Source organism: Bombina bombina, chromosome 2 (assembly GCF_027579735.1).
Source record: "Bombina bombina isolate aBomBom1 chromosome 2, aBomBom1.pri, whole genome shotgun sequence".
In the NCBI taxonomy this organism is placed as follows: domain Eukaryota; kingdom Metazoa; phylum Chordata; class Amphibia; order Anura; family Bombinatoridae; genus Bombina; species Bombina bombina.
Window position 1 is genome coordinate 86,839,262 of NC_069500.1, and position 16,281 is coordinate 86,855,542.

Below are 16,281 nucleotides of genomic sequence, written 5' to 3' on the forward strand. Positions count from 1 at the left end.
GAAAATTCAATGAGAGCTCTTAAACAGGGAAAGAGGCCTGTAGAGGACTATATAGCCGAATTTAAAAGGGTTTCAAAAGATTCGCAGTGGAATGACATCTCACTTAGAAACCAATTTAGACTAGGATTATCAGAAGCCCTGAAAGATGAGCTATCTAGAATAGACATACCAGAAAGTCTGGATAATTTAATGTCTTTGTCAATTAATATTGACAGACGTTTAAGGGAACGAAAGAAGGAAAGATATAATTCAGATCCAATAATAAGGAAATCCTATCAACCATATAAGAAGAACCAATGGAAATTGGTGTAATCAGGGGACCTTTAAGCCCTGAAGAGAAAAAGAGGAAAAGGGAAAATAACCTCTGTCTTTATTGCGCATCTAAAGAACATGAAGTAAAAGACTGCCCTAACCTTACCAAGATAAAAAGAGGTAAGAACTATAACTTCAGTAGTACTTCTGACATAAGTTTTGATAAACCATCTTACTGTCATTTACTTGTTTCCTTAAAGTGGGGCTCAAAAGAGATTATGTTGAAGGCACTCGTTGATTCCGGTGCTTCAAGCAACTTTATTGATTTAGATGTGGTGTATAGGAATGAAATAGCATTAAAGAAAAAACAAAAATCATACGTGTTACGTGTTTTTGATGGTAGTCAAATTTCTAACGGTCCAATCACACATCAAACAACACCTATTATTATGGTTATACATGGGGGACATAAAGAACATATTTCATTCGACGTAACACCATCACCTCTGTTTCCATTAATCTTAGGCTTACCTTGGTTACAACAACACCAACCTAGCATTGATTGGCAAACACTTAGTACACAATTCCAATCTCATTATTGTAAGCAACATTGTTTACCAAAACAAATATACTCACATATAAATAATCTGTCCACAACAAAGAATCAAGTTGGAAAATTACAACACCCAGTACCTGAAATCTATTCCCAATTTCAGGATGTATTTGATAAAAAGGAGGCGTAGACTTTACCACCGCATAGGACTTACGGTTGTCCAATAGATCTCCTTCCTGGGTCACCAATACGTTTTGGTCACATTTATCCACTATCTCAGCCTGAGCTACAGCACTTAAAACAATATCTAGATGAGAATCTAAAAAATGGCTTTATAAGAGCTTCCACTTCGCCAGCAGCTGCTGGAATGCTTTTCGTGCGCAATAAAGATGGAACACTTAGACCAATTGTTGATTACCGACAGCTCAATAAGATTACAATTAAAAATAGATACCCATTACCTTTGATAACTGAATTAATTGAAAGGTTGGGTAAGGCATCTATTTATACTAAACTAGATTTGAGGGGCACATATAACTTAATCCGCATAAGGAAAGGGGACGAATGGCTCACAGCGTTCCGTACCAGATATGGTTTGTACGAGTACACTGTGATGCCATTCGGCCTCTGCAACGCCCCAGCAACCTTTCAACATTTTATTAATGAGGTTTTCCGTGATTTACTCGATGTTTGTGTAATCATCTACTTGGATGACATCCTAATTTACTCAGAATCCTTGCAAGAACACATAAAACATGTAACTACAGTACTAACCAGATTAAGAGAGAATCATCTCTATGCAAAACCAGAAAAATGTACATTTCATACCCAAGATATATCATTCCTTGGTTATAGAATTACAGCAGATGGTATCAATATGGAAGATACTAAGATATCCTCCATTACAAATTGGTCGCAACCAACCAATGTAAAAGAACTTCAAAGTTTCTTAGGATTTTCAATTTTTTATCGAAAATGTATTAAAAAAATTTCTTCTATAGTGAAACCTCTCACAAGGCTTACAGGAAAAGGGACACTTTTTGTTTGGACTCTGAATGCACAACAAGCATTTGACTTACTAAAAGAATGTTTCACAACTGCACCAATACATTTCCCAGATCCTACAAAACAGTACATCCTAGAAGTTGATGCATCGGAGTATGCAATAGGTGCCATCCTATCTCAAAGGACAAGTTTAACAGAACCCGTTCATCCGGTTGCTTATTAGTCACGATCTTTAACACCTCCAAAAATTAACTATCCAATAGGGGAAAAAGAACTCCTATCGATCAAATCAGCTTTTGAACATTGGAGGCACTTGTTGGAGGGTACAGATATACCAATTCTTGTATATACTGACCACAAGAACCTAGAGTATTTGCAGACTAACCGCACATTGTCATCAAGACAACTCAGATGGAGTCTGTATTTCTCTAGGTTTAACTTCCATATACAATACAGACCTGGATCACGTAACGGGAAAGCAGATGCTTTGTCAAGACAGAGAACACCCCCTAACCATATTGAACCACAGAGAACTGTTCTATCTCCAGGAAATTTCATCTCCTGCATACAACCTTTTACACAAGAATTAAAAGATGCTCAAAGCAGGGATGTTAATACAAATAAATATTATCTCATAAAACATCCAGATGGTTTATATTATTTTGAGAATCTCTTGTATATACCACCAACTTTACAAAAGGTAATTCCACAACAAAACCATGACTCAGTCCTTAATGGACATCCTGGAATACAAAATACATATGATTTAATTAAAAGGAAATATTGGTGGCCTAATATGTGGAGCTCAATAGAGGATTACGTTAAAACTTGTACTTTATGTGTTCAAAACAAAAAGGATCACAAAAAAACTTATGTATATTTAATGTCATTACCGATACCCGATCGACCATGGAAAGAAGTCGCTATGAATTTCATAGTAGAGTTGCCTAAATCAAAGACTTATACTACTATTTTAGTAGTTATCGATTTATTTACTAAGATGGCACATTTTTTGCCCATACAAGCTTTACCCACTGCATCTCAAACCGCGGAATTGTTTTTATCACACATTGTAAAATTACATGGACTACCAACAAGTATTCTAACAGACCGTGGTAGCCAATTCACATCTAAATTTTGGCAATCCTTATGTGACAAATTGAATATCACAAGGAAACTTACAACATCATATCATTCGCAAACGAATGGCCAATGTGAACGCACCAACCAAACTTTAGAACAATATTTACGTGTTTTCTGTTCACAGCAACAAGATAAATGGGCTGAATATTTGGCAACTGATGAGTTTGCCTATAATAACACCAAAAGTGATTCCACCCAGCTTTCCCCCTTTTTCGCCAATTATGGATTTCATCCTACTTATGATCTCCTACCCAATATGCATGCTCAATGTCCTACTGTTAACGACTTAGTTAATTCCATCGCTCAAAATTTTTTAATTATTACAGGATAATATCACCCGGGCTCAATCCCGCCATCAACACTACTACAATTTATGCCGGCGACCAGCTCCGGATTACAAGGTCGGGGATTTGGTCTGGTTATCCACCCGTCACATACGAATACCAGCTACGAAAGCCAAATTCAACCAGTTGTATATAGGGCCATTTCCCATAGAAAAAATCATTAACTCTAACGCTGTTGTACTACGGTTACCAGAAAGGTATCGCATACACCCTTCATTCCACGTTGCCATGATTAAACCTTATACTTCTGTCCAATCTGTTCCATCATCCATTCCGGATTCGGTTCAGTCCCTATCTGACGAAGAGGAGTATGAGGTCTCTGAAATTCTGGATTCTAGAGTGTTTCGGGGTGTACTTCAGTATTTAGTCCATTGGGAGGTGTATTCGCATGAGGAGGATTCTTGGGAGCCTGCCACTAACATTTCTGCCCCTCGTTTGGTCTCGCTTTTTCATCGGAGACATCCTGAGAGACCCTCGTTCTGAATCATCTCCTGGACATAAAACCTGGAGGTTTTCCTTGTGTGGGGGACCTGTCATAATATCAGTATCTCCTTACAGCCTGTCCCTTTAATTATGCCTGTTGTGTTCCTTTATAAGCATCATAGCTCCTTTGCTCATTGCTTGTTATTGAGGAACCTCCCCTGGTTTCAATTGAGCCACTTACTGCTTTGTTCAGCTGCTTCCTGCAGCACTACCTGGAAGTGTGCCTACAGATTCAGTGTGCACCTGGACGCCTCCCCTATTCAGACTGGAGCTTTGCAGACAAACAGAAGCCTGCTGTTCTTTGGTCACAAAACATCCTTTTTGTCAGCAGATTCCAGTAAGTACTTACTGCACTACCATTCTACTACAGACTGTTACTGTTTGAAGTCACTTTACTCAGTTGTTCCAGCTTCTGATACTATAACCAAGACTTTGTTTATCCTGCATGTGATTGAGGAATTGAAACAACCAGTTTACAAGTTCCTTTGCTTAATGCTCTTATTTTTTCTTTATGCTGTTAACATCGATGTAGCAAATTATCAGCATCTTTATTTTTATCTTTTCTGAGTCCACACTGTGATTATTACATTTGCAAATGTTACATTGTGATTAATTACTAACCACTATATTAAGAATGTAATGTTAAAGTTAAACTTACATTCTGATAATGTGGGATATAAAAAATCTGCAGTTAGTTTTTATTTCGAAACAGTATGTGAAGTAAAACTTAAGCAGAAACATCACTACTTAATTTTTTCTATATATTTGACTAAATCTGCACATTTGATTCTTTTACCTAAGGAACAATTCTGATTATCAGCAACTGTGACAGAATAACAAGCCTGAAAATGGATCAAGCAGATTTGCCCACACATGTATACAATCTCTCACAGAGAGTAGATCAACTTTCTCAAGGTTTAAGAGAGTTGCAATTAGAAAATCAGACATTACGAGACATTATAAAAGATACTGCAGTTCCTAAACAGGTTACTATAGATTCAACAAATAAGCCTATTGTATTACCTCCAGAAAAATTTTCTGGCGATAGAAGTCAGTTCCGTGACTTTAAGAATGCATGTTACCTTTTATTCACTTTAAGACCAAAAACATACACTACTGACAAACAAAGAGTATTGACAGTTATTTCTTATCTCAGAGCAGAGCCTAGAACCTGGGCCAACTCTTATTTTGAGCAAAATGACCCCATATTAGATAACTTAGAAGCTTTTTTCCACGCCATGGCTTTATTGTATGATGATCCGTGCAAACAACTCACATCAGAAAATTCAATGAGAGCTCTTAAACAGGGAAAGAGGCCTGTAGAGGACTATATAGCCGAATTTAAAAGGGTTTCAAAAGATTCGCAGTGGAATGACATCTCACTTAGAAACCAATTTAGACTAGGATTATCAGAAGCCCTGAAAGATGAGCTATCTAGAATAGACATACCAGAAAGTCTGGATAATTTAATGTCTTTGTCAATTAATATTGACAGACGTTTAAGGGAACGAAAGAAGGAAAGATATAATTCAGATCCAATAATAAGGAAATCCTATCAACCATATAAGCTTACAGAAGAACCAATGGAAATTGGTGTAATCAGGGGACCTTTAAGCCCTGAAGAGAAAAAGAGGAAAAGGGAAAATAACCTCTGTCTTTATTGCGCATCTAAAGAACATGAAGTAAAAGACTGCCCTAACCTTACCAAGATAAAAAGAGGTAAGAACTATAACTTCAGTAGTACTTTTGACATAAGTTTTGATAAACCATCTTACTGTAATTTACTTGTTTCCTAACAGTCGGGCTCAAAAGAGATTATGTTGAAGGCACTCGTTGATTCCGGTGCTTCAAGCAACTTTATTGATTTAGATGTGGTGTATAGGAATGAAATAGCATTAAAGAAAAAACAAAAATCATACGTGTTACGTGTTTTTGATGGTAGTCAAATTTCTAACGGTCCAATCACACATCAAACAACACCTATTATTATGGTTACACATGGGGGACATAAAGAACATATTTCATTCGACGTAACACCATCACCTCTATTTCCGTTAATCTTAGGCTTACCTTGGTTACAACAACACCAACCTAGCATTGATTGGCAAACACTTAGTACACAATTCCAATCTCATTATTGTAAGCAACATTGTTTACCAAAACAAATATTCTCACATATAAATAATCTGACCACAACAAAGAATCAAGTTGGAAAATTACAACACCCAGTACCTGAAATCTATTCCCAATTTCAGGATGTATTTGATAAAAAGGAGGCGTAGACTTTACCACCGCATAGGACTTACGATTGTCCAATAGATCTCCTTCATGGGTCACCAATACGTTTTGGTCACATTTATCCACTATCTCAGCCTGAGCTACAGCACTTAAAACAATATCTAGATGAGAATCTAAAAAAGGGCTTTATAAGAGCTTCCACTTCGCCAGCAGCTGCTGGAATGCTTTTCGTGCGCAATAAAGATGGAACACTTAGACCAATTGTTGATTACCGACAGCTCGATAAGATTACAATTAAAAATAGATACCCATTACCTTTGATAACTGAATTAATTGAAAGGTTGGGTAAGGCATCTATTTATACTAAGCTAGATTTGAGGGGCGCATATAACTTAATCCGCATAAGGAAAGGGGACGAATGGCTCACAGCGTTCCGTACCAGATATGGTTTGTACGAGTACACTGTGATGCCATTCGGCCTCTGCAACGCCCCAGCAACCTTTCAACATTTTATTAATGAGGTTTTCCGTGATTTACTCGATGTTTGTGTAATCATCTACTTGGATGACATCCTAATTTACTCAGAATCCTTGCAAGAACACATAAAACATGTAACTACAGTACTAACCAGATTAAGAGAGAATCATCTCTATGCAAAACCAGAAAAATGTACATTTCATACCCAAGATATATCATTCCTTGGTTATAGAATTACAGCAGATGGTATCAATATGGAAGATACTAAGATATCCTCCATTACAAATTGGTCGCAACCAACCAATGTAAAAGAACTTCAAAGTTTCTTAGGATTTTCAATTTTCTATCGAAAATGTATTAAAAAAATTTCTTCTATAGTGAAACCTCTCACAAGGCTTACAGGAAAAGGGACACCTTTTGTTTGGACTCTGAATGCACAACAAGCATTTGACTTACTAAAAGAATGTTTCACAACTGCACCAATACATTTCCCAGATCCTACAAAACAGTACATCCTAGAAGTTGATGCATCGGAGTATGCAATAGGTGCCATCCTATCTCAAAGGACAAGTTTAACAGAACCCGTTCATCCGGTTGCTTATTACTCACAATCTTTAACACCTCCAGAAATTAACTATCCAATAGGGGAAAAAGAACTCCTATCGATCAAATCAGCTTTTGAACATTGGAGGCACTTGTTGGAGGGTACAGATATACCAATTCTTGTATATACTGACCACAAGAACCTAGAGTATTTGCAGACTAACCGCACATTGTCATCAAGACAACTCAGATGGAGTCTGTATTTCTCTAGGTTTAACTTCCATATACAATACAGACCTGGATCACGTAACGGGAAAGCAGATGCTCTGTCAAGACAGAGAACACCCCCTAACCATATTGAACCACAGAGAACTGTTCTATCTCCAGGAAATTTCATCTCCTGCATACAACCTTTTACACAAGAATTAAAAGATGCTCAAAGCAGGGATGTTAATACAAATAAATATAATCTCATAAAACATCCAGATGGTTTATATTATTTTGAGAATCTCTTGTATATACCACCAACTTTACAAAAGGTAATTCCACAACAAAACCATGACTCCTTAATGGACATCCTGGAATACAAAATACATATGATTTAATTAAAAGGAAATATTGGTGGCCTAAGATGTGGAGCTCAATGAGGATTACGTTAAAACTTGTACTTTATGTGTTCAAAACAAAAAGGATCACAAAAAAACTTATGTATATTTAATGTCATTACCGATACCCGATCGACCATGGAAAGAAGTCGCTATGGATTTCATAGTAGAGTTGCCTAAATCAAAGACTTATACTACTATTTTAGTAGTTATCGATTTATTTACTAAGATGGCACATTTTTTGCCCATACAAGCTTTACCCACTGCATCTCAAACCGCGGAGTTGTTTTTATCACACATTGTAAAATTACATGGACTACCAACAAGTATTCTAACAGACCGTGGTAACCAATTCACATCTAAATTTTGGCAATCCTTATGTGACAAATTGAATATCACAAGGAAACTTACAACATCATATCATTCGCAAACGAATGGCCAATGTGAACGCACCAACCAAACTTTAGAACAATATTTACGTGTTTTCTGTTCACAGCAACAAGATAAATGGGCTGAATATTTGGCAACTGATGAGTTTGCCTATAATAACACCAAAAGTGATTCCACCCAGCTTTCCCCCTTTTTCGCCAATTATGGATTTCATCCTACTTACGATCTCCTACCCAATATGCATGCTCAATGTCCTACTGTTAACGACTTAGTTAATTCCATCGCTCAAAATTTTTAATTATTACAGGATAATATCACCCGGGCTCAATCCCGCCATCAACACTACTACAATTTATGCCGGCGACCAGCTCCGGATTACAAGGTCGGGGATTTGGTCTGGTTATCCACCCGTCACATACGAATACCAGCTACGAAAGCCAAATTCAACCAGTTGTATATAGGGCCATTTCCCATAGAAAAAATCATTAACTCTAACGCTGTTGTACTACGGTTACCAGAAAGGTATCACATACACCCTTCATTCCACGTTGCCATGATTAAACCTTATACTTCTGTCCGATCTGTTCCATCATCCATTCCGGATTCGGTTCAGTCCCTATATGACGAAGAGGAGTATGAGGTCTCTGAAATTCTGGATTCTAGAGTGTTTCGGGGTGTACTTCAGTATTTAGTCCATTGGGAGGTGTATTCACATGAGGAGGATTCTTGGGAGCCTGCCACTAACATTTCTGCCCCTCGTTTGGTCTCGCTTTTTCATCGGAGACATCCTGAGAGACCCTCGTTCTGAATCATCTCCTGGACATAAAACCTGGAGGTTTTCCTTGTGTGGGGGACCTGTCATAATATCAGTATCTCCTTACAGCCTGTCCCTTTAATTATGCCTGTTGTGTTCCTTTATAAGCATCATAGCTCCTTTGCTCATTGCTTGTTATTGAGGAACCTCCCCTGGTTTCAATTGAGCCACTTACTGCTTTGTTCAGCTGCTTCCTGCAGCACTACCTGGAAGTCTGCCTACAGATTCAGTGTGCACCTGGACGCCTCCCCTATTCAGACTGGAGCTTTGCAGACAAACAGAAGCCTGCTGTTCTTTGGTCACAAAACATCCTTTTTGTCAGCAGATTCCAGTAAGTACTTACTGCACTACCATTCTACTACAGACTGTTACTGTTTGAAGTTACTTTACTCAGTTGTTCCAGCTTCTGATACTATAACCAAGACTTTGTTTATCCTGCATGTGATTGAGGAATTGAAACAACCAGTTTACAAGTTCCTTTGCTTAATGCTCTTATTTTTTCTTTATGCTGTTAACATCGATGTAGCAAATTATCAGCATCTTTATTTTTATCTTTTCTGAGTCCACACTGTGATTATTACATTTGCAAATGTTACATTGTGATCAATTACTAACCACTATATTAAGAATGTAATGTTAAAGTTAAACTTACATTCTGATAATGTGGGATATAAATAATCTGTAGTTAGTTTTTATTTCAAAACAATAAGCCTTTTGTCCTCCCGCGGGGGAAGGTACTGTCAGGGTTTTTTCCCTGTTTTGTTTGCCATGTGCTGCTGGCAGCCATTTTACTCACCTCTCTTGCTGACTCTGGTGCATACTGTGTGATGCTGCTCATTTCCTGCACTTCCTTTTATGGCCAGACTGGTGTACATCATCCTTGTGAGACAGGATGCAGTCTAAGAATTGTGATTTCATCACTTATTATTTCAAGGGCCTCTGTTCAGTATGCTTTGCCCTTGCGTTGTCTCAGATCTGTTTGTGTGAGCTCCTGTGTATTACCTGGCTGTCTGACGTCCCTCCTGGTTCCTGATCCCTGGCTTGTTCCTGACTCTGCTGTTCTCCTTGTTCCTGATTCCGGCTCGTCTGACTACTCGCTTTGGCTCCTGACTCGGCTCGTCTGACTACCAGCTCTGGTTTTGTTTCCTGGCTTGTTATTTGACTTGTGGACTTTTTATAATTTTTTGCTATTAATAAAGGTGTGATTATTTTTGCACTTCTCGTCTCAGTCTGATTCCTGGCACCCTGACAGCACCTCCCTAGTGACAATCACCCTCAAGCCTCCAAGTGACAAGCAGGAAACAAAAGCAGGTGCAAGAACTCAAATGACCCAGCCTTCCCTAATTGCAGGGAGGGGAAATAATGAACTAAAGAAAATTAATTATTTAATCCAGACAGTTTATGTCACAGAGAGACTGGAAATGATTTGTCAGCACAGAGCAATACTTACAATGGGCAAGATTACAAGTCACGCAGCAAATCAGTTGCGAAAACACCGCACACGTTATGGCTTTTTCGCATTTGGGGTTGCGCAGCTATTATAAGTAGCAAAATACGTAATCCAAACAGCCAAATCGGCTGCACGTTCACATATTCCCTATAGAAGTCAATGGAGAAGACAAATAGAAAAAACCCACTAAAACCTTAATCTGTTGCGCAAAGTCCATGATGTATTCTCCTCAAAAAGTGTACATGAAAAAGTTAATATTTTATAATTCGAAAATGTTTTCTTAACCACTTGACACCGTTAGGATGTTCTATGCCGTTCTAAAAATGATGGGCTTTAACGCCTTTAGGGCAGCATGAAACGTCCTAACTTTTTTGGCGTCCTGCTCTTTTCTGAAAGTAAATGGCAGCTGACCTGACAGGGAGACGTGCCTAGCAACGTAGGCAGTTACCAGGAGCCAATCAGCGCAGTGACGATTATTTGCTTCATTTTTTTTTATCTCAAGATCTATATGCGAATATTTCTTTGAAAATCCCTCTGAGATATTATTAATGTGCATAAGATTGTAATGTAAAATCTTTTCATTATCTCCATTGTTAAACATATCTCTATACATATAAATCCATGTTTCTCTATGTATGTCTATGTATGTCAATGTAAAATCCCTGTTTTTTTTTCTAACACCTGAGATCTCCTATCTTTGAGCCCTCATAACCTTTGTGTGCAATATTTTTTTTTTAAAATAATTTTTATTAGACAGTGTTAATATGAGTATTTTTGAAGTGTTTCATGGAACTTTTAAGTTGCATAAAACTGTTAACTACATCTCTTCGAGCACGGATAGGATTGTTGCGTAAAAGGCAAATGCGCGCATGCAATCGCAATTTTTCAAGACTTGTAATAGATGCGCAATGGAAATTGATTGTGAAAAGACCATATCGCGTGCGGAAAACTCATAACGCGCGACTTAAAATCTTGCCCTAAGAACTCATCGCATGGGGTCGTTCTCTGTCTAAACACCAGTAATATATGATAGTTACGCCTTCCTCTCCATTTGTAGTCAGCCATTTTTTCCAAACTCAGCAATGAAGTGTCGGTACTGTGTGTGCACTAAAAAATCAAATGTGCGCTTAAGAAAAAACAGTATACATTTACAGGGAACAGAAGCTTTGACCTCTCCTGCCCTGCACTGTCTTTATTTTCTGCTTGTAACATTTAGGTTTTCATACAAAAGTGGCACCGGTATTACTAGCAGTGCTGGGTAAATTACAGTTGTGCAGACAGCCCTACTGGCATCCTGGCAGCTGCCCTGTTTGCTCGCCACTAAAAATGGCTCTGCTTGTCCATAGCCTTATTACACATAGGGGTCCATACATTACCGAAGCACAATTCATACATCTGTATCTACCTCTTCATGACAATTAAAACGCTATAGCCTGTGCATGGAAAAAGGAATCCCCACCTAACTGGTCCATTATTTGCAACTCCATGGCGTATATATACACCATGGAAAAGGATATATTCTATAAACTTAATAACTCAGACCTGTATGAACTAGTTTGTGCAGACTGTAAAGAGAGCTATGACACAGGATGGAGACCTAATAATTTGACTTCTGACTCCGGATTGGGATTAATCCCATAGCGTATGGGCGTGATTTACATTCTAGACTATTGAGGGTCATTATACCTTCCCCTGTCCCCTTCCCCCCTTTTTTCCCCCCCTCCCCTCCCTTCTCCTTGACTCAACGACTTAACAACGAAAAATTGAGGAACAAGGTGTCCTCTATGCATTCTAATTTTATATTCCAAGTCTCCATATTTTTCTTTAGAGCAGTTTATTTGTGAACCTATTTTATTGCTACTTGATCTGCAACTGTGAACACATGGTTTTGTTACATCAAATTTACCTTTATCATCATATGAAACTTCTGTTTGATGTTCAATAAAGTTTTTTGAAAATTAAAAAAAATAAAAATATTGGATTTACTATCGTGTATCATTTCGCTATGGTTCGGTACACTGTGTTTAATTTTGGTTTTCTTACAGTTTTTACAATTGTGAACATGTTCACCCCAACGGGTATGTACTTTTCTAAAGGTACGACCTACGTACTGTACCCCACAAATACAGTCTAATAAATAGACCACATAGCTTGACTCACAACTAAAACAATTGAAAATTTTGAATTCTTCACCGGTAATGTTTGATTTAAAAGATTTTTTGTGAGTAAATATTTGCAAGCGTTACAGCCCCTTTTTCCACATTTATATGAGCCAGTAAGCCCCAAAAAATTGGGTCTAATTTTTTAATTGTTTTCTTTAATAAAATGACAATGTTTAAAGGGACAGTCTAGGCCAAACAAAAACTTTCATGATTCAGATAGAGCGTGTCATTTTAAACAATTTTCCAATTTACTTTTATCACCAATTTTGCTTTGTTCTCTTGGTATTCTTAGTTGAAAGCTTAACCTAGGAGGTTCATATGCTAATTTCTTAGACCTTGAAGGCCACCTCTTTTCAGAATGCATTTTAACAGTTTTTCACCACTAGAGGGTGTTAGTTCATGTATTTCATATAGATAACACTGTGCTCATGCACCTGAAGTTATCTGGGAGCAGGCACTGATTGGCTAAACTGCAAGTCTGTCAAAAGAACTGAAATAAAGGGGCAGTTTGCAGAGGCTTAGATACAAGATAATCACAGAGGTTAAAAGTATATTAATATAACTGTGTTGGTTATGCAAAACTGGGGAATGGGTAATAAAGGGATTATCTGTCTTTTAAAATAATAAAAATTTTGGTGTAGACTGTCCCTTTAACTCTTTTGCTAGGTGCTAATTTGTTTCTAAGGGTAGGTGCTCTCCTGTAAACTATTTTTGGTCTGCCTCCTACTATGTTTTTTAAAAAAGGATCTTTTTGAATAATCTTCCAATGTTTGTTTAGTATATTACGAATTTTATTAAAATTACTATTATATTGTCTGATTAAAAAAAAAAAAAATTTTAAAAATGGCTCTGCTTTCTTGATTCCAGGACACAAAATGCTTACTAACGGCTAGATTTAGAGTTTTGTCGGTAAAGACCCGCGTAGCTAACGCCGGCTTTTTTCTGGCCGCACCATAAAAATAACTCTGGTATTGAGAGTCCACATAAAGGCTGCGTTAGGCTCCAAAAAAGGAGCGTAGAGCATATTTAACGCAGCTTCAACTCTCGATACCAGAGTTGCTTACGCAAGCGTCCAGCCTCAAAAACGTGCTCGTGCACGATTCCCCAATAGGAAACAATGGAGCTGTTTGAGCTGAAAAAAAAACTAATACCTGCAAAAAAGCCGCGTTCAGCTCCTAACGCAGCCCCATTGTTTGCTATGCGGAAACACTTCCTACGTCTGCACCTAACACTCTAACATTTCCCCCGAGTCTAAACACCCCTAACCTTACACTTATTAACCCCTATTCTGCCGCCCCCGCTATCGCTGACCCCTGCATATTATTATTAACCCCTAATCTGCTGCTCCGTAAACCGCCGCTACTTACATTAGTAGATACCAGAGTCCTGAAGCAGAGGAGAACAAGAGGGTCCTGGTCCTAGAGGAGTCTCCTTACAGTACCCCTAATCTGCTGCCCTAACATCGCCGACCCCTATATTATATTTATTAACCCCTAATCTGCCCCCCACAACGTCGCCTCCACCTGCCTACACTTATTAACCCCTAATCTGCCGACCGGACCACACCGCTATTATTATAAAGTTATTAACCCCTAATCCGCCTCACTAACCCTATAATAAATAGTATTAACCCCTAATCTTCCCTCCCTAACATCGCCGACACCTAACTTCAAACATTAACCCCTAATCTGCCGACTGGAGCTCACCGCTATTCTAATAAATGTATTAACCCCTAAAGCTAAGTCTAAACCTAACACTAACACCCCCCTAAGTTAAATATAATTTAAATCTAACGAAATAAATGAACTCTTATTAAATAAATTACTCCTATTTAACCCCTTAATGACCGCAGCACTTTTCCATTTTCTGTCCGTTTGGGACCAAGGCTATTTTTACATTTTTGCAGTGTTTGTGTTTAGCTGTAATTTTCCTCTTCCTCATTTACTGTACCCACACATATTATATACCGTTTTTCTCGCCATTAAATTGACTTTCAAAAGATACCATAATTTTCATCATATCTTATAATTTACTATAAAAAACATTATAAAATATGAGGAAAAAATGGAAAAAAACACATTTTTTCTAACTTTGACCCCCAAAATCTGTTACACATCTACAACCACCAAAAAACACCCATGCTAAATAGTTTCTAAATTTTGTCCTGAGTTTAGAAATACCCAATGTTTACATGTTCTTTGCTTTTTTTGCAAGTTATAGGGCCATAAATACAAGTAGCACTTTGCTATTTCCAAACCACTTTTTTTCAAAATTAGCGCTAGTTACATTGGAACACTAATATCTTTCAGGAATCCCTGAATATCCATTGACATGTATATATTTTTGATCTAGGCCCATTTTGGTATATTTCATGCCACTATTTCACCACCAAATGCGATCAAATAAAAAAAATTGTTCACTTTTTCACAAATATTTTCACAAACTTTAGGTTTCTCACTGAAATTATTTACAAACAACTTATTCAATTATAGCATAAATGGTTGTAAATGCTTCTCTGGGATCCCCTTTGTTCAGAAATAGCAGACATATATGGCTTTGGCTTTGCTTTTTGGTAATTAGAAGGCTGCTAAATGCCCCTGCGCAAAATACGTGTATTATGCCCAGCAGTGAAGGGGTTAATTAGTGAGCATGTAGGGAGCTTCTAGGGTTAATTTTAGCTTTAGTGTAGTGTAGTAGACAACCCCAAGTATTGATCTAGGCCCATTTTGGTATATTTCATGCCACCATTTCACTGCCAAATGCGATCAAATTAAAAAAAACGTTAATTTTTTCACAATTTTAGGTTTCTCCCTGAAATTATTTACAAACAGCTTGTGCAATTATGGCACAAATGGTTGTAAATGCTTCTCTGGGATGCCCTTTGTTCAGAAATAGCAGACATATATGACTTTGGCTTTTTGGTAATTAGAAAGTCGCTAAATGCTGCTGCGCATCACACGTGTATTATGGCTAGCAGTGAAGGGGTTAATTAGGTAGTGTGTAGGGAGCTTGCAGGGTTAATTTTAGCTTTAGTGTAGAGTTCAGCCTCCCACCTGACACATCCCACCCCCTGATCCCTCCCAAACAGCTCCCTTCCGTCCCCCACCCCACTATTGTCCCCGCCATCTTAAGTACTGGCAGAAAGTCTGCCAGTACTAAAATAAAAGATTTTTTTTTTTTTTTTTAAAGAAAAAAAAAAAAGCATATTTACATATGCTGTGTTTAGGATTCCCCCCTTAGCCCCCAACCTCCCTGATCCCCCCCAAAACAGCTCTCTAAGCCTCCCCCTCTGCCTTATTGGGGGCCATCTTGGGTACTGGCAGCTGTCTGCCAGTACCCAGTTTGCACAATCAAATGTTTATTTTTTTTAATTTTTTTTTTTCTGTAGTGTAGCTTCCCCCCCCCCACGGACCAACCCCCACCACCTAAATAACGCCTAAGGTTTTTTTTAAAAAAATTACTGGTCCCACTTTTATTTTGGGACACATTTTTTTCTGTAGTGCAGCAGTACCCACCCGGTCCCTGCCCCGGCGCGCGCGCGCGCGTGCCCCCTCGTGCACGTGCGTGCTCCCGCGCGCGCCCGGGCTTCCACGCCCACGATCCCGCCCCCCTCCACATGACCAGGGCCATCGATGGCCGCCACCCACCTCCCACACCGGCTCCCACCCACCAACGATACCGGCCATCGATGTCCGGTGCAGAGAGGGCCACAGAGTGGCTCTCTCTGCATCGGATGGCCATCTAAGGTTATTGCAGGATGCCTCCATATCGAGGCATCACTGCAATAACCGGAAAGCAGCTGGAAGCGAGCAGGATCGCTTC

General features: G+C 38.5%; 1 long non-coding RNA gene across 1 annotated transcript; it reads left to right on the top strand.

Moving 5' to 3' along the window:
• Positions 1-362: 362 nt before the first annotated feature.
• LOC128647663 (uncharacterized) lies at positions 363-629 on the top strand. Its single transcript, XR_008400375.1, has 2 exons — positions 363-432; positions 513-629. It is a non-coding gene; the product is annotated as an uncharacterized LOC128647663 (long non-coding RNA).
• The last annotated feature ends 15,652 nt before the right edge of the window (positions 630-16,281 follow it).